The 23,588-nt window shown below is 44.6% G+C and overlaps 1 protein-coding gene across 7 annotated transcripts in view; it reads right to left on the reverse strand.

The window, feature by feature from the left end:
- LOC129514443 (E3 ubiquitin-protein ligase NEDD4-like) overlaps positions 1-23,588 on the reverse strand; it is a 336,683-nt gene that overhangs the window by 189,566 nt on the left and 123,529 nt on the right. Inside the window, exon 1 of one of the 7 annotated variants that reach the window (XM_055333014.1) lies at positions 12,634-12,657. The exons of the other annotated variants lie outside the window; for them this stretch is intronic. The gene's annotated coding sequence lies outside the window, so the exon portion shown is untranslated. Of the gene's footprint in view, positions 1-12,633; positions 12,658-23,588 lie in introns of those variants that run through there. 7 annotated transcript variants of the gene reach the window in all.

Consider the following 23,588-nt stretch of genomic DNA (forward strand, 5'->3'; position numbering starts at 1 on the left):
TAGTTGGCATGCTAAGAGCAGAGGATTAATAAACCAGCAGAGACAGGAGGAAGAGGAGTCTTCACTTCCTTAGTAGAGGCCAAGTCTCAACAAAATTCTATCTTATTGCGTTGTCAGGTTTTCACCTCGCGTGTCACACATTCGGGAAAAGTGACTGGATTCATATGTAGGTTAAAAAAATATCACCACCAGAATAAATGGCACAGTCAGTATACATTCAAGCCTAATAGTAAAACTTCTATCTGTAATCAGAACAGTGTTCCAAATCTAGGGCACCACAGATTCTGCACCAACAAAAATGGACTGTTAGAGGTCACGATGGTAAACTTACCAATGTAAGAATGTGGCCTGATGCCTTTGAGATGCATCTTCGGGACAGGTGGATGTAAACCTTCCCAGGTAATCAGAAGAACTCATCATCCAGAACCCACTCCGTTTCCAGGTTCAGCAATGTGCCATACAAGAAGCAACCTCGTCTGTGTGATTGCTTCAGACAGCAACTCCTAAAAATTGATGCCGAGGGGCAGAAAGAGGGTCTGCATATCCCAGGATGAGTGGCTCTGACCTAATTAGAAAAGTATCTGAGGCCAGAAGCAAAGCTATTTCCGGCATCCTCACTACAGGGAACTTTAGAAGACTTACAAGGTCCCAACCTGGCCTGGGGAAATTGAAGATGACACTCAGATAAAATCATATTCATTTATGCTCTACTAATTCAGAATTATTTTTATGATCTGGAAAGGTCTGGACTCAGGTTTCCATTTTTAGACCCTATGACAACAGGCAGAGAAGGAGGCTCAACCTACTTATGGGAACAAATTTTAGAAGCTCTGACTCATGTGTAAACAACCGACGTGCTAATAATTTATCTGTGGGTTAAAGCACATACTTCCAGTTGGGTTGCTACCCTCAGTCCTTTCCGAAACCAAAAAGAAATGAACATTTTCTACATTTAACTTTTTACTGTTACTGAATGTTTTCCCCAGTGATCCCAGTAAGTAAGAGGTTATTAGTAAACCCCCATTAGTAAACCCATTCCTATTAGTAAACAGGAATCATTCAGTGGTAGGAGCCATTTCATGTTCTCAAAGGTCTCTAAACCACTGACAAAATACATCCCCCTTCTCTTTGGGTTACAAGCACTGCTTGCAGGCAAGGATCACAATTGCACCCTACACGAACATCCTGTTTAAGTAACCTGCAGATCAACACTCAGAGGTCAGACACTAGTGCATGTGCTAGGTGCAGAGGGTCATGTGTGTGAGTGCACCCCAAGAACATTACTGGAAGGTGGGCACGGGCACTGCTGCTACTAAGTCATAGAGATGTTACGAAAGTGGATTAAGATTCAGAGGCCCGAGCTCTCAGGTCCCTTAGAATCTCCCGGCTGGTTCTGCACTAGACTGGCAACCCGAGTACCTTCCAAAGTTCCTACTTCCCCAGAAAAAACAGTCCTGGAGACCATGTCCCCTACACCTGGCATGCATGTATATCACCTCACTGCCTGATTCCCTTCTTCAGGGGAGAGTTACTACTCCAGACCTAGGAGTCCCAGTTCATATTCAAGGCCCAGTACTTATAAACAAATTGTTCCCAATTTCCCAGAAAAATCTTTACTAAGGGGTATTTGGTTTGCTGGGTTTTTTCCCCTCATGCATGGCTTTTCATCTGTCAAAATTAAATAATTTGTTTCCAAGGTTCAGTGGCAAGCAGCTACTTGTTGTGGTTAAGAAATCATCTGGGGCAGCCCTGATGGCCCAGCAGTTTGGTGCCGCCTTCAGCCCAGGGCCTGATCCTGGAGACCCGGGATCGAGTCCCACGTCGGGCTCCCTGCATGGAGCCTGCTTCTCCCTATGCCTGTGTCTCTGCCTCTCTCTGTGTGTCTGTCATGAATAAATAAATAAAATCTTTAAAAAAGAAAAAAGAAAATAAATCATCTGGTTGGGGGTTTTAGGGCATCTGGGTAGCTCAGTCGGTTAGGTGACTGCCTTTGTCTTGGGTCGTGATCCCAGGGTCCTGGGATGGAGATCTAGGAGGTGGGCCCCCCTTCCCTGCTCAGCCGGGAGTCTCCTTCTCCCTCTGCCCCTGCTCACTCTCTCAAATAAAGTCTTAAAAAAAAAAAAACTGATGGGGCCAAAGATTCTCATTTTATCATTTATCTCACTTGCTGGTGGAAATTTGTCTAACTCTTCTCATTCCTAGCAAACGACTACAAGCTAAGGCTCAAAGAGGAAGGAGGGAGGCGGGCTTCATCAGGCAAAGGCCAGGAGGCCCGCTGGTGCCCCAAAGAGGCTTCTTCCTGTGTAAGGAGGGGTGGGGGGCCAGTATTTGCACATCACCCCCACTTCCCATCACGCTGCCGTGCCGGGAAGGAGTGCCCAGGTGGGGATGCAGGTCACATGGGTCGTGGAACCCACCGGGACCCCAGTCACATGGCCACCTGGCCTTGCCAGTCACTGTGCCGTGGCTCCAGTGGTGTGATCGCTCCCCTTGCCTCCCATCTTCTGTCTCTCTCCACTTGTGGTTTCTCCCACAGATTTCAGCCAGAATGCCAGACCTCAGGCTGGAGGAGGCAGCGGCACCTGGGGGTCTTCCAGGGGGAGACCTGCCGTGATGATGATTGGCCTGCACACAGGCTGGAAGTCTGGGAGAGTCCTGCGCTCCACACATGGGGAGCAACCCGAGTGGGTCGCAGAGCCGCCTTACTGCAGCATAAGGACTAGGAGGTCCGAGGGAGGCCTCCTGGTAGGGAGGCTGCTGTCTGGGCACAACCTCACCAGGTAAGCAGGGTGCTCTGTGCATCCCCCTGGCCTCCCCCTCTCCCTCCCCTCCCCACACCCCCTCACCAGGGCTACAGCTTGGAGAATGGCCAGGGAGGAGAGCATCAAACATCCAGGGGTCCTGGGCAGTTCAGCTTGGCAGCAGCAAAGCAGGTAGAAAAGGGAGTGAAGGGGTCTCTGGCGGAACTAGAACCACCGCTGCCTGAATACCGTGGAAGGGGAGGGGCCCTTTTGTCACAATCTCTTTCTCTCCTTTCCTAACTACTGGTGGTTTCCACCTTGTCTCATAAGCCTTCAACTAATGACTAATGAATAGCCTTGAAATTTCACGATTCTCCTGCCTACATGGTTTCTATTCTTATTCTCTACCAATTAACTTAAATCATCTTGTTTCCCTCTCCCAATTGACAAATCCCAATTGACAAATCCAAATATCAGCTGCTTCTCCCTCCCTCACTTCGGTCAAAACAGCCCAAGCTACTTATGATTATATAACAAACTTTCAAGTATTTTTACCAAAAACATTTCTCCTAAATATAACTTCCATAATTTTGAGAAAGGCCAAATATTTTTGCCAGGTGACTATATTTATCTTTCTTTCATCTCTGTTAGTCCTTTGGCCCTTTGTGAGCACAACAGATTATGAGGGGTATTAGCTCAGTGCTCTACTGCTCACATTCCTACTGACCCATGATGTTTAAGTACCAGCTCGGAGCTGGTGACCGTAAAACCACATTAGTTCACTACCATTAAGAGGACCAGGGGTCTAAATATAATAGCAGGAAACAAAAATAGGCCACAATAAATGTGGATACCTCTAACTGACTTTATATTATTGACTACGAAGACATCTTAGAACATCTTGTGATTCTCCATCAAGTGATGTTCATCAATTAGTTAGCTTGCAACTCAAATCTTGTGTTGAGGCGCTCATAGCCTATTGGATATTTGCACCTGACACACATTCTGCTCAATACAATGCTGAGTTCCTCTCCTTCCCTTTTATGGTTTCTTTTTCTTTTCTTCTTTCATTGTATTATCAGATTCCAGAGTTGGACGGTTTCATTTCATCTCACAAGCCATTCGATCCCTTTTTTCCAGTGTTTTAGCACCTTCTTCCTCTTACACATGTGACTCTCAGAAAGATGTACAACATTTATGAAACCTTTTGTGTAATGGGTGTATACTGCTACAAATGCTTTGGAAATTCTAAGTTAAAAAAAACTAATTAAAGCTCAAAAACAGATGCAAAAAAAAAAAAACCAAAAACAGATGCAATACCCAAGTATCATGACCCATCACCAGTCAACATAACGTTAAATATCTGTAAAGTTCCAAGAGTAATTTTTATCTATCCAGATGCCTACCCATTCTCTTGGCTGGAACGACCCCATGGATCCCTGCCCAGTGGAAATTTTAAGGTTTCTATGAGACTGTGAGCATCTTGACGTTTAGGGAACTTAATCCTCTGAATTCCACATAACCACTTGTCATGTAGACACCAAAAGCAAAATAAATGCTTATTTGTAAAGACTTAAATCATCCTTATTTTGCAAATGTATGAGTGCCTAAAAAGTAATGTGCAGAGGGATGCCATGACAAATCTCATAATAAGGTCAATTCAGACTTCCAATTCAAAAAAGGCTGAATTTTTATTTAGAGTCCTTCTGGTTACTTTCTGCGGCTAGAAACAATGGCTTTTTCACAGCAGCTGATTTGAACTGGATTCACTTAAACCAGGCTAAGATTTCCTAGTACAAATTTTAAAGTACTGGAAAAAAATTCTTTAATCAATTACGCCCTTATAAATTGCAGTACATAGTTGTTATTTTTCAAATGCAACAAGTTTTTAGGGTCTGATTCACTATGTGTCTTCTCAGACAGTCTGGCAGGACTTAATTTATCTGAGAGATCAACTACCAAAAGGAGAATTTCATGTAATTATATAAAAAGTAAAAAGAATTTGAAAAATGTTTTTTACCAGTCATAGTTATTTTAACACACACTAATTTGGGTACAGCTAACATAGTTTACAAAAAAAAAAAAAAAAAGATCATCTGCTTTCTTAGTATAAAAAGCTGCCTTTAAAAGAAAACTTCTTATTCTTGTACATTTACCAACACCCCATGTTAAACAAAAGTCTTTCCTCCAATGGTCTAAACCTCAGCACTGCACCTAGACCATCACTTCCACTTTCCAGAAACTGACCTTCCAGCACTGAACTGTAAGAGACACTGGGAACCCTGAATCCAGCAGTAAAAGATTTTATTTTTATTATGCTAACGATTTCAAAATGTAGTCACTTTAGCTGCCAATTCAGTTTGTGGATAATTTAAGGAGTAATTTCCAATTAGGTTTTTATTTAAAGTATGCATTGAGGCCTAATATTATCAGTTACACACACACACACACACACTCCACAGCAGCAGCAAAGAAACCAATAATAATAATAATGCAAATGATGATGACTATGACGATGATGAGGAGGGAGCTCTTCCATGGTGGTACGCACCACCACTAGCAAGCTTTTTAAAGCCCTTAACATTGATTTTTTTTAAATGCGCAATAAACTTAAAAAATTAAAACACCCCAATTCGCACAGAGTCATGAAATAAAAGCAAAGGTCCTTGCCCAACATGTGACACATGATGTAAGAGAGAAATCCAGAAGGATGAAGGCTGTGCATGAAGGAAATGTAGAGGGCAGCACCACCCAGAAAGGACCTTAGCCCTGGAGACTAATTCTCACCCCCTGTGAGAAAGGCTGAGAAAGGCTGGCGTGGAGCAGGACCTATTTGCTGAGAAGGAGCCTGCACTGTCACTGTTGATAAAACACAGCTGTGTCCCCTCCTGAAGTAGGCCACCAGACCAGCACCCCCAAATTGGACTGTGCATGAGTTACCTGGTAGCCCAGCAAGAAGCAGACGGACTCAGTACACATCTGGGCAGCGTCCAAGATTCCATACATCTAACAAGCGCCCAGGTGATGCTGCTGGTCCACGGACCATACCGCCTGGCTAGTGGTGGGCAGAGCAAGAGTTTAACAGAAAGGCCATCAACTCACTGCTGGGCAGGGCACAGGGGAGCTGGGCTCATGCTCTCCTCTCACTTCCCGGGTCTCCAGCCCCTCATCTGTTAACACCAGAAGAACGAGCCCATCTCTAAGGTATCTTTCCAGCTTTAAAAACCTGGGGCAGAAGGGGAGGCTGATAGTCTGAAGAGCTACACCTCCTAAGTCAGGTGTTGAAGAGGAGACCAGAGCTTGAGGGAATGTGAGCTTCCCAAGCGGTTGTACTTCTACCCAGACAAGACTGGAAGAATTTACTTGCCTCTTTCATCTTATCCCTTTATCCCCACTGGAATGCCTAGACAAAAATACAAAATGATGTGTGCACAAGGCTATCTACTGAAAAACAATGGACAAGTCTGGGAATAACCCTAATGTCCATCAGTAGGGGATTAACTGAATAAATTCTAATACATTCATATTGGGGTGTACCGCACAGATGTAAAAATATGTGAGGAAATTCTCTATATACTGATAGTAAGAAAATTGTGAAAAAACAAAGGAACAAAAACTAACAATATATCAAGTTGGCGCTGTAATCATATACAGAAACATCATCTCACTTGACTTTAAAATCTGTTTTTATTGTACATCCCTAATGGGATATACCCCAAGGTAAAAAGAATTGTAAAGAAACATTAAACTGTATCCAATAGCAGTAAGTGGCAAAATGCTAGTAACTGCGTAAGCTGGGTGATGGGATTTCATGATGCTGTTGGCCATCATGCCATTTCCTCTTGTTTTTGTACACACTTGAATAATTTTTTTAAAATCGACCCTTCAAGTAACCTTTAATGTTAACACACATGCACACCAGGGGAGAATGCAAGAAAGCACACAGCTGGGCAGCAAAGCTGACCTTAGTCCAAGGTGAATGCCAAGGTTCTTCATATAAAATGTACCATGCAGGTAGGCAAGGGGAGAAGGGATGGTTGGCTGACCCCTACTACAACGTAACATATTCCACATCTGTACAGACTTTACCGTATTCAAATACATTTTGTATGACCTCATTCTGTTTTCACAACAAAATTTCTGATGACTAGCGTACTGCTAAACTAAGGTAATTGGCTCAAACTGGTTCAATCCCAAGCTCTCCTCTGTCCAGGTCCCTTGGTTTCACATCCAGTACCCACACCAGCAGAGGAGGGTGGTGGGGGCCAGGAGCCTCAGGGCACCACCAGCAACTGCAAGTCTGCAGGTCCAACTTTAAAATATGCATGCCGATTTTCATTCCCGACCGAATATATACATGTTTGACACTTTTAGTGGCTTATCAAATAGGCCCCCATGTATATTTTGTATCTTTATGAACGCAGGAACCACCGTTCCTTATTCCAGTTTCAGAGGCATTGAATTACACCAGGCTGCACAGTGACATCTGTCACCCAGATGCCTTTGGAGGCCCAGCAAAAAAAGGGACACGTCCCATTGTCCAACTAGCACATTGCTGGTAGCATTCCCAGCCGACAGTGTTTCAATTGGCACCTACAAATACACTTTCTGTTGATGTAACTTTTCAACCTGAAATTTCTGTCTGGTCTTTTAAATATACCACCTAGAAATGAGTCAGTGCGATGGCAGGCAATTAACATCACGTAACATGGCTTGAAATTGCTCAAACCGATTTGGGTGCATTTTGGAAAGAGGTACTTCATGGCTATCCTGAGCAGAGAGCTGAGAGGTGAACAAGGAATTCAGCTCTGCGGCAGCCTATTCCAAAGAAGAAAAAAAAATCACTAACGTTTACTACCATGTCCTTTAATAAAATGGTAGTTAAAAAAAAAAAAATTAGAGCCTTTTAAGAGAACAGCTTAGACTTACAGAATTATCCCAGAGATAGTACAGGGAGCGCCCATATACCACATAATCTGGTTTCCCCCATTATTAAATTTTACATTAGTTTGGTACATTTGTTACAATTAATGAATCAAGGTTGATACATTATCATTAACTGAAATCCCTGCTTTATCCAGACTTCCTGTTTGTCCCCTAACGTCCTTTCCCTGTTCCAGGATGCAATTTTGATCTTCCCACAATTTCAAATTCACTGCCCGGGAAGGTTATTTCAGCAAATATGATAAATACAAGCATAAAGGACTAAAACGATTCTTCTCAGGGGCAGAGAAATGCAAATATTGGATGAAACGTCATCAAGAATCAGCTCTTCCACAGACCAACCTTGATCTAGAGCTCCAGTGACCATCCTCTTAAAGAACCTGTCGAATAGGCAATGAATTTCCAGGTGTGAAAAGTGAGTTATGGTATCAGGAACACCAATGTGGAAGTCAGGTTCAGATACCAAGGCTGGACCAGTCATGCTAGGCTTTTGTATCATTAACTCAGGCCAACTCCTGGAGTCAGAAAAATACAAAATGCTCCTGTGGGGACTGCCGGGCCCCAAAGGCATGTCAGCCACTGCCCCATCCCCAAAGTTAATTCGATCCAATGAAGAAGTCGGAAGGAAAAAAGGATAGAAAGTTAACCTGAAAGATTTCAGAGAGCAAGGCAGGATGACAGCTCATGTGGGGGAGGTGAGCACAGGATTAACTGGAGGTGAATGCATTAAGTGCTTCGGCACAAACTGCCCTAAGAACTGAAACAGGGAGGGAAGAAACCACGTCAGAATTATTAGAAAAGGAAAGCCCACATTTCTGGGCTTGAGTTGGTCTCAAAGGAGAAGGTATTAGATTAAATGGATTCTGAAATCCCCTCCTGGGGTGCCTGGGTGGCTCAGCGGTTGAGCGTCTGCCTTTGGCTCAGGTCATGATCCTGGGGTCCCGGGATGGAGTCCTGCATTGGGCTCCTTTCGGGGAGCCTGCTTTTCCCTCTGCCTAGGTCTCTGCCTCTCTCTGTCCCTCTCATGGATAAATAAACAAAATCTTTTTTTTTTTTTTAATCCCCTTCTGTGTTGAAAATTCAACAATTTCTTCTCATTTTGGTTGCCAACAGCACAGTGGGGTTAGCAAGAGAGCCACCTGCCCCTGTCTGGGTCACGGAAGGCCTCTGAGGCAGGCACACAACCAGGTCTCCCCACCAGCTGCCAAGGTGCAATTCCACACACGGGGAGCTTCTCCTGACAGGTGAACAGGAATCAGGAATCCTCCGCTCAGGCCGATGGTGCTTAGCAAACTAGTCACTACTAGATAAACTACGTTCAAATAAGAGCCTTTGCCCGTAATCTGAACTTAAGAGACATTTTACTCTCTCGAAGCTCTGTTATATAAACCACATGCTCCATTAATTTGTTAATTCGACCAGGCCCCATTGAGCACTTTTGCAAAACAACAACAAACAAAAAACTACCTTTAACTCCTTCATGGAGAGGCTACCCAGAGATTTCAGATTTTTGGTGACATTTTAAATTTTGTATGTCCTGTATTTATAGCAAGGATTCTGTCAGAACTACTGACACTTTGGTTAGACACTTCTTCATGGTGGAGGGTCATCCGGTGCACTGTGAAAGGCCAAGCAGCATCCCTGGCCTGTTCCCACTAAAAGACAGTCAAAAATGTCTCCAGACATTGCCAAATGCCCCCTGGGAGGGAGGAGATAAAACTGTCCCTGGTTGAGAACCTCTGCCTTAAACGAATTCATGAGATCTATAAATAAATACAATATGATTTCAAGAGAGATTAAATAACATTTTAAAAAATCCTTTACCCAGTCCGTATCTCTACCCATATTGTCTCAGAAAACATTATCACCATGAATGACTGAAGAGGCAAAGTTAAGGTTTTCCTTCCACTATTGAGTTAGTACTTTTTAAAACAAGAAATAAATACAACATATAGACTTGATAATTCCCCAGAAACAAGGAATTGGGGTTAGAAATCATTCTTAATCCGTTCCATCCCCGGATTCTAAAGTAAACATCAGATTCTACACGCAACAGCCGAACCGACCAAGCACAAAGCACTTGGTCTGGGAAAGAAGCCAAAACGGACAACTCATGACCACTGGGTGCCACCCAACCTACCCACATTCCACCTCAGAGGACCATGGGCACGCCGCCCGAGGGTCATTTTGCCACTAGCGATTAAAACAGACCCCATTCCCTAAAAGAAGATTAAGGCCAAGAAAAGAAGAAAGAGCTAATTTAAGTGTGTGCCTCATAAATGCCTCAGGCTAAGGTCCCGAGGCTCCCAACATGTCACTCAGCTTCATTTGGGGGTGGAGAGGAGAGAAATACTTCTATCAACAGTGAAATAGGACCAGTAAGTTCTTTAGAGACTACGGGTTTGGTTGCCACTGGCTTTTTTTTTTTTTTTTTTTTAATTACTGGTTGTGAAAGCCGTTTCTTAAAAACCATCAACACATCCCTCATTTCTGTGGTCATGGAGCTATTCCTTATCTTCTCCTTGGTGTACAATGTGAACGTGTACAACTCACCAGCACAATGTATTTAGGTCAGGAGACAACAGTTAACTCTATCCAGCCTCTGGCCGCAAGGCCATGCCAAGGCCTCTACCCTTCAGGAGGGGAAGTCCACTGATGTCCTTTTGGAAAGAAGGTGAGGAGAGCAGGTGGTTGCCACAGTGGCTTAGAGACCCAGGCCATCGGCTCCTGGACTGGGAGATGTTGCTCACCCAACATCATCACCACCACCCGAAGGAGAGTGTGAGCAGCCCTCTCGAACACAGGCTCAAAAAAAAAAAAAGAAAGAAAGAAAGGAAGCAGGCTCAGCACCAGGGCTCTCTAGATGGATCTCTGGGTTTCAGGAGCCCTCTGCAGCTGCTGCCTTCCACTGAGTATCTCTGCTTCCACCCCATCTGGCTCACACCAAATCTGCACACCCCACCACCCCCCTGCCAGCCAGCCACCCCCAGGGAAAGAGCACACATAACGAGAGAACTGGCTGTGCCCAGTTTCTACAGGTGGGCAGATGGCTGGCAGAGAATAAACCACAGGGGAGGACCAGGGAGTTCAGCCTGTGTGGTACTAACCAAGCTAAACGTTAATCACGGCATAGGATCATTTACATTAAAGATCATTAACCAGGAGCTCAGGCTTCTTGGCAAAGAATGAAAGTTCACAAGCTGAAAAAATGCATTTAGATAAAGTCCCAGCCTCTTGTTGCCAAACACAGCATTTGGGTCATTTCAGGAGAAGGGCACCTCAATGGCAAGGAAGGCCCAGAACCAAACAGGGGCATCTGGCAAGGACTGGGCGTGGGATGGGGGCACTTTTTTCTTTTCTTCCAGAGTGTTCTCCACACAGAGCCACAGCTAATTCTTTAGGGTTTATTTTCTTCTTCCCTACCCCTTAGGAGGTGTAGCTGTCACCTCATGTGCAAGGCAGTTTCCAGGTAAGGAATTATAAACAGCTAAGGTGTGCAGAGTTTGTCTCTCCAATTTTCCATTTCTTGGTCGAAACATCTCCTTTTAAGGCGATGGTTTCGACTCCACGATTAGGAGCCACACAGGAGGAGGATGGCATTTCCCTGTTCACGAAGCTGCTCTCTGCCTTTTCTCCCACCTCCAGGGACCCAGCAGCCCTCAATTCTCACGCAAAACCACAAGCCACCATCAAGCAAACAGGGTCAGAAGTTCAATTTCACACATTACAAACAGCCACGGTTTTGAAGACTTCTGACAAGTGTTCTTTCTGACACACTGCAAGTGGCTGCACGGGGTCAGGCTTCCTCCACGCACACCGTCCTCCCCAGCTCAGATGAGCACCAGCTCCTCGGCCACCCTAGGGTGCAGGCAGCCCCACACTTCCTTGTTGCTATGGACCCACCCAAAAAGAGCAAGCACTGCCCTGGCTTTTCTATTCTGGTATTACACAATTCAATTTCCCTCCAATTAGGTATTTGCCATAAAGCATTTTTGTGACCGAAGTAAAAAGAAAAACAAAAACACCAGAACCACACTAATTCTTGCTAGTGAGATTCATCTGAGATGGACAGACAGCGGATTCATAGAGATTGATTTCTGTAGGTATTTGCAACAGCCTTTCACGCGAGGACTCTTTAACTTAAGAGTCCAGAAAATGGAAGTGCTGGCTTTTTATTTTCTCTTAAGGGGAATACAAGTCTGTCTGTCTGGAGCCCGGAAAATGTGGGGGAAAGATGATCAGTCACCTGATTCACAATTCTGCAAAGTTCCTAAGAGGATATCCATCCACAGAAGAGCAAAATCATTTAATCTGCGTGAACACAAGTGGAAAACTAAAGTTAGGAGTCATGTGACTCATCCTCAAGCATTTCCTGTAAAGGTTATAAAACAAATCCGGGAGGTGTGCGAGGAGGTCAATCTACAACAATGAAGAGGCACGCCTGTCCCACCATGACCTGACAGCATTTGCTACGTTTAAATTAAACTTAACAATGAAGTCTAACAAGAAAACATTTTAGATAAAATATCTATCCTCATTTCACCTGGAGTTTTTGTACCAAATTTCCGAACTCTGCACGACAGATCCCTTCGCTGTGTCTATTTTTGACATTTCAGGAACACAGTGATGACAAATGCAGTAATTTATTCATAAAAGGGTGTGGGGGGCGGAAGAGCGCTATCTGTAATAGTTTTTCAGAGCATTGGGAAAAAAAAACAGGTCTCAAACCAGGATGACACAGGTTAAACACGTAATTAAAATATTTCACTGTACAAATTTTGGTTTCTGAATCATGCCAAGCGTGTTGAATTGGCACAAAAGGAGAAAAAAAAAAGATCAAATAATTCCCCAATTCTGACATAATTTAGATCAAAGCTAACAGATCCATTATAAAGAGAACGTTCTCCTGCCGTTAACCAGGGAAAGCGGAGCCCTTTGTGGCACTTACCGGATTCTGGGCAGGAAGAGGAGAGAGTCGGGGAGAGGCCGGTGTAGATGCAGATGGTTGTCTGTTTCCCCTGACAACAGCAGCAGGGAGGAGAAATCCCGGTCTCTGCTGCTCCCCCCGTTGACAGGTGATCAGCAGCCTGGGCGGGAGGTGTTTCTAGGGGAGGGCTCCGCAGCCGCTACAGCCCAGGTGGGGCCACCGCCCAGGTGGGGCTCCGGGCACAGCCACCCACCCCAGGCACCCTGAGCCCTACCGGCTGGTGCTGTGCTGGAGCCTGTCTGGGCTGGAAGCTGCTGCTGATGCCTGCGCCTCGATCAAATCAGGAGCAAATTCAAATGTGGGGAAGAGGGGAAGCCGCTCATCTGAGGCAGCAGAACCAATGACTACAGGACCAACTCGGTGGCTTCAAGAGACAGAAGACCCGGTCCCATGACGCTGCCCCCGCAGCAGAACACCCATCAGGAAGGCTGACAGCCAGCCGGCCTATGAGAAACGCACACATCTGGCCTGGCCGAGGTGACCCCGGGACCTTAGGAACCCCAAGGCACACAGAATGTCCCTTTTTGAAAATCAATGGCATTTCCCCTTAAAACATTCATGTCGCTGTTGAAAGGAAGGACACTCAAGGAAATGAAGAAATCCTTCTGGATACTGGTCTTTCAGTAATTGCTCAGTTGCCCTCCTCTATGTGGAATGAGCACGTGAGGAATGAGATCCCTGCGGGGAGAAACTGATCCCGGTCCATGGGCCTGTGGCCCCGTCCACATTCACGTACCCTCCCAAAAGCTTGTGGCTCTGATCATACTGTCCTCAACTAATCACCCCTTTTACCAACCCTTGATGTAAAAGCTGATCCACATACACATCCAACAGCAGATGTTTCTCCCAATCTCTATTCTAACCAACATCTCCAACAGGTTGGGGGGGGGTCAAGGTAAAAATCATTTTGGCATCCGAGGGGCAAAAGCTAGATCATGGGGCCCCAAAGTCCACACCCTGGCAGGTGTACCAACTTGCAGCCAGAGTTAGAGGAGGTTTCTGACCCCAAATTCCTTGTAACATTCCACGCTTTAGGGCCAAAAACATTCACGTGCCCACTTCTGAGAGTAAAAACATTCACATGCCCACTTCTGAGAGTCGAGAATGTTGATGGGGGGAGAAAAGCACTTAACTGAGCCAGAAGTCTTTTTCTTTAATACTTCCTTTTCAAAGCCAATGATTTCTTCATATGAATTCAGGGGCTGGTTAGTATACTAGTCTCTCATAGGGATGACAATGGCCCAAGTACCCTCTTCGGAGCTGGGCTTATAGAGACCTTCGATGGGAGGGGGAGTCCCAGAGTCCCGCCGGGGCCAAGAAGCTGTCATCACCATCTGGTGGTGACTCTTGCATATTGCAGTCATGGGCCCCACACCATCGTCAACCCATCCTTCTAGAAGGGGCTTGCTGGAATTCCTGCTATACGGAGTTTCTGAAAAATGAGTTTGGCTGCTCAAGGACAACCCCTCTTTTTTTTTCTTCCCCACATCTTCTTCCCCCACCCTCCTTCTTTTCCATAGACTTTTGATCAGGCTACTAATTACAAGGGGGAGGATAAAGTTCTGTTCGTCCCTATCTCTTCTGTCTCCAATCCAACACCTGGTAATTTGGGTTACAAAGAATGACATCCCCAAGACAGAGAAAACAGGAGCAAAGAGCCGGTATAAAACACAACAGCCAAGAGCCAACTGGAAGATACAAGCAGGCATCGCTACCAAGGAAAGAGACCAGCTGAAGACCCAGGACATAACGAAGAACAGGCTACCTTTGAGCAAAGCCCTGGCCAGTGAGTAACACTTAGATGGGTTCAGGGGAGTTGCTCTGTGCGGCTGGAGGACAGAATGTGCTGGAAATCAGGTCACAAAGAGCGGCCCATCAGGTAATGTTTGAAAAAAAAAAAAATGTTCCTACCCACTTCACTCCTGCAAAGACTTCATCCATCCCTGGTGAATATATTTAGGTCCAGGGGGCTTTCAAAAGCAGGTGACAACCTCAGGGAAAATATGCCAGAGAAGTGAGGACCACGGAAAAGAAAAATTCATATTTAAGGAGGTATGGGATAGATAGGCTCTACAACAACAGAAGGGATTTCTAAGTACCGGAAAAGACAGTACATATGGGTTTTATAGGCAGCTGTAAAAGGCCTGGGTGACCAGCTGTGCCACAGCTGGTCACATCTTTCTTCATATAGTAGCAGCAGCTGCTTGGAATATAAAAGAAGACGTCCCCTTTACTTACAAATGCAGATAGGATTTCTCAGGACTTTATACCCCGTAAAATGGCCTTTCTTTTACCTACATTACCTCTAGAGGTTACCTGCAACAATTAAAACATTAAGTACCTGACCAAAATTTAGCTTTATTTTCTATAGGCATACCTTGGAGACATTTCAGGTTCAGTTCCAGACCACCCCAGTAAAGCAAGTATCAAAATAGTGTGAGTCAAATGAATTTTTTGGTTTCCCAGTACATATAAAAGTTATGTTTACACCAGACTATACTACGTGTGCAATAGCATTAGGTCTTTAAAAAAATGCAAATACCTTAATTTACAAATACTTTATTGCTAAAAAGCACTAACCACATCACCTGAGCTTTCAGTGAGTTGTAACCATGGATCACAGGTCACCATAACAAATATAATAATGAATACATCTGAGATATTGGGAGAATCACTAAAATGTGACACGGAGACACACAGTGACCAATGCTGTTGGAAAAATGGCACCAACAGATTGGCTTGATACAGGGTTGCTACAAACCTCCTCTTTGTGTTCAAAAGCAGGATCTGTAAAGCCCAGCAAAGCAGATATGCCTGTACCAGATTAATTCAAGAGGTGGCTTTCATTGTCTGCCAATCAAATGTATATTTTTATATACTCTCGTACATAAAATAGCTCGCCAGTATTACAATTAGTTCTCTCCTAAGTGTCTCCATGTATATAAACTGGAAAAAAGGATAAAATAGCTTTTGTTAAGAAATACAGTCCGCATACAGTCCTCCACCACCCATTACACTGGCCGTGCTCTCTTTTCAGCCACTTTAGGAACCTCGGTGGCGATCACAAGCACACCGTGGGGCCCTACAGGCTGCTGTGTTATGCTGGAACAGGACAATATCCAACTTAAATATTGATTCTTTAAAACAATCAGAACTTAAGCAAGCAGGCAGAAAGACAACTCCATGCATTAACACGTTCCCCCCTTCTTAAATGTCTGGAAATCTATGGCCTATTTTCAAGGGCCACGCTGAGCTCAGATTAGCAGCTGATGACGAATTCCTGGAGGCCCGAAACTCTTGTGTTCTCTGGCTCCCAGCACATCACCGTGGACACGAATAGACAGGAAGTTCCACGGAAAGACTGAAGCAAGGGCCTGTGGGCTGCACTCCCACCAACCAACCCAGGAAAAAGCAGCGACACAGGCGTCGGGCTAGGCAGGAAACGAAGGAACCGGAGCGTGTCGAGGCAGCCCAGTGAAGACCATGACGGTGAGCGGTACAATCTCTAGCCTGGATGAGCCAGGAGTCAGGAGACCCGCAAACTAACCCTGATGATGCCATGAACTACCTTCTCTGCTTGATTTAAGGCAACTTAACATCTTACCCTTCCTGAAATCAGCAAGAGTCGTAGAGGAATCTGCCCGCCACCTTCTCCTCGCGCTACTCAATCAATGGGCACCCTACGCATAGTCAATGGTGCTGAAGACTGGGAATCATTTGTGATCCTGAGCACATATTTAATCTCTTGATCCCAGAATGCTCGTATGTAAGGCACACAGTCCCTTGTCCTGCGGTTTCATGATCCAGGCTCATCTAGGAACCCAGGCTTGGAAATCCAGCTCCAATGCTATCTCATTCAGCAAGCACTTATCAAGCTGCTGCCATGTGCGGAGTACCATGCTGGCACTGGGGCTTCCGGGATGGAAGGGCTGGCCATCTGGGTCTTATTTGCCTGATGCCTTCAATATGTATCATCTGTGCACACAATTTAGGATTTAGCTCATACACCACATTCTACATTAATGTAATGGTTTTCTAAAGAGTCCATCTCACCAGTAACACTTTATGCTACAGAGTAAGGGCAATGTCTTCCTTAGTAATTTGCCAATTATCCCGGAGCCAGTCTTCTCACGGCCTCAGCCCAGGGAAGTCAGCTGCAAAACCCAAACAGAGAAACAGCTTCTGAACTCTGAAATTGCGGCCACCATCGCTGGGCCTCTGGGCTCAGAGCTTCACTTACTTCAGCACCATTCTGAACAGGCTTCATTATGTAGCTTCCCATTACAAAGATCAAGCTTCTAATCTTCAATAAAGTGTTGTAAACACTGCACCTTCTGCTATAAAAACACAAATATACTGGGCACCTGGGTGGCTCCATGGGTGAGCATCTGCCTTTGGCTCAGGTTGCGATTCCCGGGGTCCTAGGATCAAGTCCTGCATCTGACTCCTCTCGGGGAGCCTGCTTCTCCCTCTGCCTATGTCTCTGCCTCTCTCTGTGTCTCTCATGAATAAATAAAATCTTTTAAAAAAATCCAAACTTACCAGTAAAGAAAAAAGTATCCATTGTATCAAATGTCAACTAAAAATCTCAGCCATTATAATTATCAGTACTCCACTCAGCAACTGAGTTTGTCATTTTAAGCTCTTTTAATCACTGCTTTAGTTCTCTTGAAGGTGCAAGAAGATGGATTTAAACAACAGAGGTAAAAGGTCAATCATGAGGTTCAAATCACAGGTGCTCACTCACTAAAGAAGTAATTTTATTTTTCTAAAACTGAAGCTTTTCCGATCTTTACCAAGGCAATGTAGATTCCTTACAGGAGAATTATACACACACACACACACACACACAGGTGAAGGAAACCCAGGAATCCCCTTCTCTAGGATTATTAACACGTTAGCACATTACTACCCTTTCAGATCGTCTATATTTCTGTTTATGTGTAGGTTTCCTATAGAAAGATGGGTTCAAATTATACAGATCCATCTGTAACTTACTTTTTCATTGGCTATGTTTCCATGTCATCACATACCTACATCATTTTTAACAGCTTCATACTATTCTGTTTTAGAGCTCTACTACAATTCAACTGTTTTAGATTGTTTTAACCGTCATTATGATAAACAATGCTTTGTAGGGACCAAGGGCATGCAGCACCCAAATACACCACTTTGACATGATGATTATTTTGAGTTAAAAAGCGATCAAACCCTGTAGATTCAGGACAAGCTATTTAACTCCCCCGCAACTACCTAAAAAGGAGTTAGAGGGGCCTGCTCCAGGAACAGTGATCAACATAGATAACAGTATTCTATGAACTGGGTTGGGGTTGGTGGACAAAGAGGAACCTAACCTAGCAAGGCCTCTTTGATCAAGTCCTCTGTGTCCCATTGTCTCTGAGCGACCAAACACTGACTCTTTTTCATCTCCTTGTGAACTACAGTCCTTCCCTTGGAAGCCCAGACCCCTCGCCCCCACCCCCTTCTCCTTAGTTCAGAATGACACATACACCTCCCTGTGCTTGTCGTTGGGATTTCCCTGTCTGTGTGAATTCCCCTTACTTACCCTACTAAAGTTGATATTCTCTCGTTACTCTGTCTTATGTCAATCTGACTTTTAGTCTGGCTAGCAGGACCTTGAAAGTGACGGGACATTCTTGCTCCGACGGCTACATCCTCTGGATGTATATGTAAAATATAAATATTGTATAAAACATATATTATGCATATGTGTGTAACATATACATATATCCTTAGGATATACAGACATAATACATTCCGAGCTATTTCCTTAGGAGGGGAGTCTTCTGAAGTAGGTTAGGTAGATCATCAGGGACATACAATTTTCTTTCAATATATCAATATCATTCAATAAGATACTTAAGAAAATTTAGAAAATATAAAAAACAAAAATAATTGGTATTCCTACCCCCGATAGGTGTTAATTTTTTTATGGTGAGCCCATTCCAAGCTCTTCTATGTATGTATGTATGTATGTTCTTCTTTTTCCCAAATTTTAGTAAAACTGTGCCTAAAGGAACACTTGGTTGGTTTTTCAGAGTTTTAATTCTTAAGAGAATTCCATAGGAAATATTCAATTTATCTACTTTAATAGCATGACTCAAACATTTATTTGGGAAGTCCTACTGTGGGCCAAAAGAAAGGCAACCTCAAAGTAGGTTAATAAACACTTTATTCATGGTCTTCCTGAGGACTGTGGCCCAGGCTTTCAGTATCTTTCAGGCTGCCCTGATGATTAGCTCCAGAGCCTGTCAGCTACAGGTGAGTAAGGGACAGGTGGGGCTAGATAGGGGGCCAGGGAATCAGGCTCACAAAAATCCCAAAAATGTGGAGGTGAAAGGAAACCAGAGATAAAGAAGCAAACCAGACCATTCTGTCCTAAGTGCCAGAGGTAGGGTCTTGTTATTACAGCCACATGTGACCAAAAAGAATTACCGGACCCTAAGTAGGAAGCCATTGAAGGTGTTATCACTAGTCCTTAACTCAATGGTGATATCTAACAGAGATCTTAAAAGGATTTAGTTTCCCTGGTTGGCTTTCAATAAAAGACCAAGATCCTGGAATCACGGGATGGAGTCCCACATCAGGCTCCCTGCATGGAGCCTGCTTCTCCCTCTGCCTGTGTCTCTGCCTCTCTGTGTCTCTCATGAATAAATAAAATCTTAAAAAAAAAAAAAAAAAAGACCAATCCTACAAGCCCCCGGTGGCAACCCTGTCAGGATCCCTCTTGCTCCTGAGAGTTTTATTCTGTATCCTTGCTTAATAAACTTCTATCACTTTATTCACTCCTTTTTGTCCGTGAGATTCATTCTTGGACATTGTGACACAAGAACGTAGCTCTCTGGCTTCACAGGGAATTCTACCTGCAAAAGGGGTAAAGAGGTATACGTGCTTGCACGCCATTCTCCAAATATTTGCATGCCACAAGGTATAATCTGGTTGTAAAAATTAGAGTTTACTGATCTCCGCACAGACATGGTCATCTTAATACATTTCCATCATTATCTGATTGTTCCAAAATATTGCCTGCATGCCTCTGCTTAGCTGCTTTTCTGGTTCTTCTTGTTTTTAAGATCTCCTTGAGATCACTTGAGAGGGTCACAGAAGGCTAACAGTCCCCTCCTGAAGCTTTAGTGCACACTATGAAGTTAAAGACGCTCCAGTTCTCGTGTGGCCCACATGAAGCCAGGGAAGGAGAGAACAAGAACAGGACAAAGGTGGGAAACAGGAAAAGGCCAAGAGAAGACCTGAAACTACCCCTACCACTGCCCCTGGACTGTGGGCTTCATTCTGAATCATCACTGCCATTACGGTTACAACCTATGGGGTCATGTAAAAAAAAAAAAACACTTCTGGCCAAAGATTAGCCCAGGGCTGACCAGAATGTGCTCAGGGCCCACATTAACGTCTTAATCGCATTTTACATAGCTTGTGCCAGGACCTGAGAGCTGCTGCCATCGTAAGCTAGTAACCATCAGGTGTACCTGGGCTGAACCCGGCTGGTCAACTGTCAGGTCCAGAACTCAAACCAGATCAGCTGACAGGTGAAAGGTGTCCAGGGCAGATGGAGAGTTCCAAGACCTACCAATTCATACTCACTTTAATCCAAGGTTCACTGCTTAGAAGTAGCTTCTTACCCCCCCCTCCCCCCCACCCACCCCCCGGCCAGTTGTGTAATTTCAACCACTCTGGTGTAAAGGTCAAACCTGTGGTTTTTGGTTTTGGTCAGAGTGAAGAGATCTACCCCCAGAGCATTCCAGGGTTGGGGGGTGATGGGGGGCTCAGGTGGAGAACTAGCCCAAGGGTGCTGAACTTTTAAAGACAAAAGATCCTGGTGCCTTTCAAACAGCAGGCTAGGCAGACAGAAAAGCTTTACAAAGTCTAAAAATAGGTACTTGCAGCAGAATGGTTTCTTTCAAGAACAATTTTAAAGATTCCCAGGAGGTGTCAGGTGTTGAGTAAATATCAGAAGAGGATAAAGGCTTTCTGAGCTGAGCTGCTGGGGAACTGCAAAGCCTGGGGAGGGCTTCCTTTGCTGTGCCTGGTGCCCTGGGCAGGTGAAATACAAGTCTTTTGTTCCCATCCCTGCTGTATGACAAAGGGCCTGGGAGAGAAGGTCAAGGCTTGGTTTCAGATGCAGGAGAGCAATGCAGAGAAATAACTCCTGGCTTCTATCTATCTGGCCACACAGACTGGCAGGGAGGATATTAGACTGTGCACAACTGTTTGCATTAGGAAGCCAATGAATGAAGCCCTGTGCAACGCTAACAATAAGCAGAGATTAATAACAACTATGGGTTAGTTGTATAATAATATAGATTATTATCCACTGTCTAATCCAAGTATGTGTTAACTCAACTTCCATTATTCCAAATCAAGTGTTGGAGGCCAGTAGGCTGGTCCAGCACCCCTGCCCAGAAGTGTGATGTGGCTGGAAGGTCAAGAGAAGACAGAGGGACTGAGCAACCCCACCTGGGGACAGGGCTGGGGCTAGATTTGATGAGTCCCCTGGGTGCCTGGAACAGAAACCAGGCCACAGTCAGGAGGCTCAAGCCCTAAGCCGGCCTCTTTCTGCAACTCCGAGTCCCCAGTGTGATTCTAATGTACAGGCAGGCTGGTTCCAGGGGCTCTGAGCCCTAACATCCTAGATGAACGCTTCGACTTACATGTTTTCTCCCAGTGGGTCAGTGACGACCTGCCTGATGACAGAAGAGACACTGCACACGCCCCGTGGGTCAGCCTGAACCCTGGATGCGGGGCATGGCTCTGGCTAGACCATATGCCCTCAGCAAATGCCTCTTTGCCCCACTCTTTCTATTCTGAACACCAACTAGCTCATCACCAATCGCCCTTCTTCTATCCCTCAGAAGACTTCTGAAAATCCCTACTCTGTTGCTCTCTCTGGGTTAAGTGGGGGTCGCAAAGATGCACCCAAGAGATAAAGCAGGCCCTCTGGAAGGTGTGACTGCCCCAGGCAGCGGCCCCTTCATACTCTCTCTGCCATGAGAGCAGACCAAAGACAGATGAATCACATGTTGAGGGGCAGAGAGCGGCGGTTTCGGATTTGTTAATCCATGCTGGATTCCAGAACATAAAGTTCAGTCTGTTTTGTTTTTTTTTTTTACATGAGAAGAGGAAATAGCATTTAATCATCTCTGAATATCACTACCATACATTTCTATCTTAAGTGTCTGGCAGTTTGATTCTCATAATTAATCTTAGAATGTACGTAAGAGAACAAAAATCTCATGACACGTGGGAAGGAAAACAAAAGTGGTCCCACTTTCCATGCATTCATCTACTTCGAAAAATATTGTGCGACATGTTCATCTGTAATGAAGGGTACTGAACTCAAATCTTAATCACAAAGTTTTTAAATTTTGAATTTCTTCTAACTCTTCTGATTTATAAGAACCCTAGGACAGACCTTCCCTTCCTAAGCCTTCCTCTCTGGTACCCACCACTTCTGCATCTCTACCTGCTGATTTTTGCCCAGAAGCTTCACTCCCCAATCTGGCTGAGCAACTTTTCCAGGGAATGAGTGCAGAAAGCCAATGCTCTAAGATGAGCGTGTCAGAAAGCCAGGCCAGGGCACCACAGGTGCTTCACTGCCTGTGAAGCACCGAGTCTCTGCCCACGACTTGGGTCCAGTTCCAGCTCTGCCACTTACCTGCTCTGTGACTTCAGACAAAGTGCTTCACCTTTCTGATCCACAGTGTTTCTCATCTACAAAATGCAAACAATGTCTGCCTCCTAAGGCTGACATGATGACTATCATCTGATAGTAACACACGAAACCACAGTATCTCAAAATTGCAGTAAGTCTCAGACTCCACTGCTTCATTTGTAAAAAGGCAAGAACACAGTAACACGGGGCAAAGATGCGCTGGGGAACGTAAAGTAGGAAGGAAGACGGGAGGGGCCGCGAATCATAGAGCTGGAGCCTGTCTTTTAATAAAACTGAAAGAGTTACTCAGCTCTAGGTCAACATATAGAACATTCCATTCCTCTGCTCACAGGTAAGGGGGGGAACCCAACAAAAGGCAAGCCCCAAACTTTGCTGGGGCCTCCTTCTCTCCGCTGGGAATGAAAACCCAGGGCTGCCATCCAAAAGAGAAAACCCAGCTGAAAATAAAACCAGCAGAAAAAGCAGCCAAGGGGAGAGGGAAGGTGGGGGAGCAGAAGCAATGCCGTAGCCCCAGCACAGAATCCCGCTGGGGTAAGGAACACTTATGGGGAAAAGCTTCATCTTTTATGCCCGCCTCAGGAGGGAACGCCTAGTTTGCATACCTTTCACTTCACACATGTACACGTGTCACCTGTTGGACAAATGGACAGATTAACAGGCATTGGTCACTTTGAGAAGTATTCCCAAATTGCTAGAAGCTCCACCACTTACTTGTCCTCCAAGAGTTTAAAGCTGCCAATTTCCTCACACTCCTGTCAACACATTATGCTATTAAATTTTTTTAATTGAGCACTTGACGGGATGAGCACTGGGTGATACGTCGTATGTTGGTAAATTGAACTCCAATATAAATAAATAAATAAATAAATAAATAAATAAATAAATAAATAAATAAATAAATAAATCTGACTTACTAGTTTTAATGTCAAAAAATAAAAATAAATAATTAGAAAAAAATTTTTAATTGAAGTGTAATTGACACACGGTGTTATGTTAGTTTCAGGTGGATAATACGGTGATTCGGCATCTCTACCCAGCAGCACTCCCCGGTGCTCACCACACAGGTGTGTTTCCATCTATTGCCATACATGTTATTACAGTATTTATTCTCTAGCTTGCGCTGATAAAACTTTCATTTTTGGCAACATGATCTTTGAAAATGGTATTTTATTGGGTTTTTAAGTCGCTATTTCTTTACTTACTGGTG

The sequence above is a fragment of the Nyctereutes procyonoides genome, unplaced genomic scaffold (genome assembly GCF_905146905.1).
Source record: "Nyctereutes procyonoides isolate TBG_1078 unplaced genomic scaffold, NYPRO_anot_genome, whole genome shotgun sequence".
Taxonomy (NCBI): Eukaryota; Metazoa; Chordata; class Mammalia; order Carnivora; family Canidae; genus Nyctereutes; species Nyctereutes procyonoides.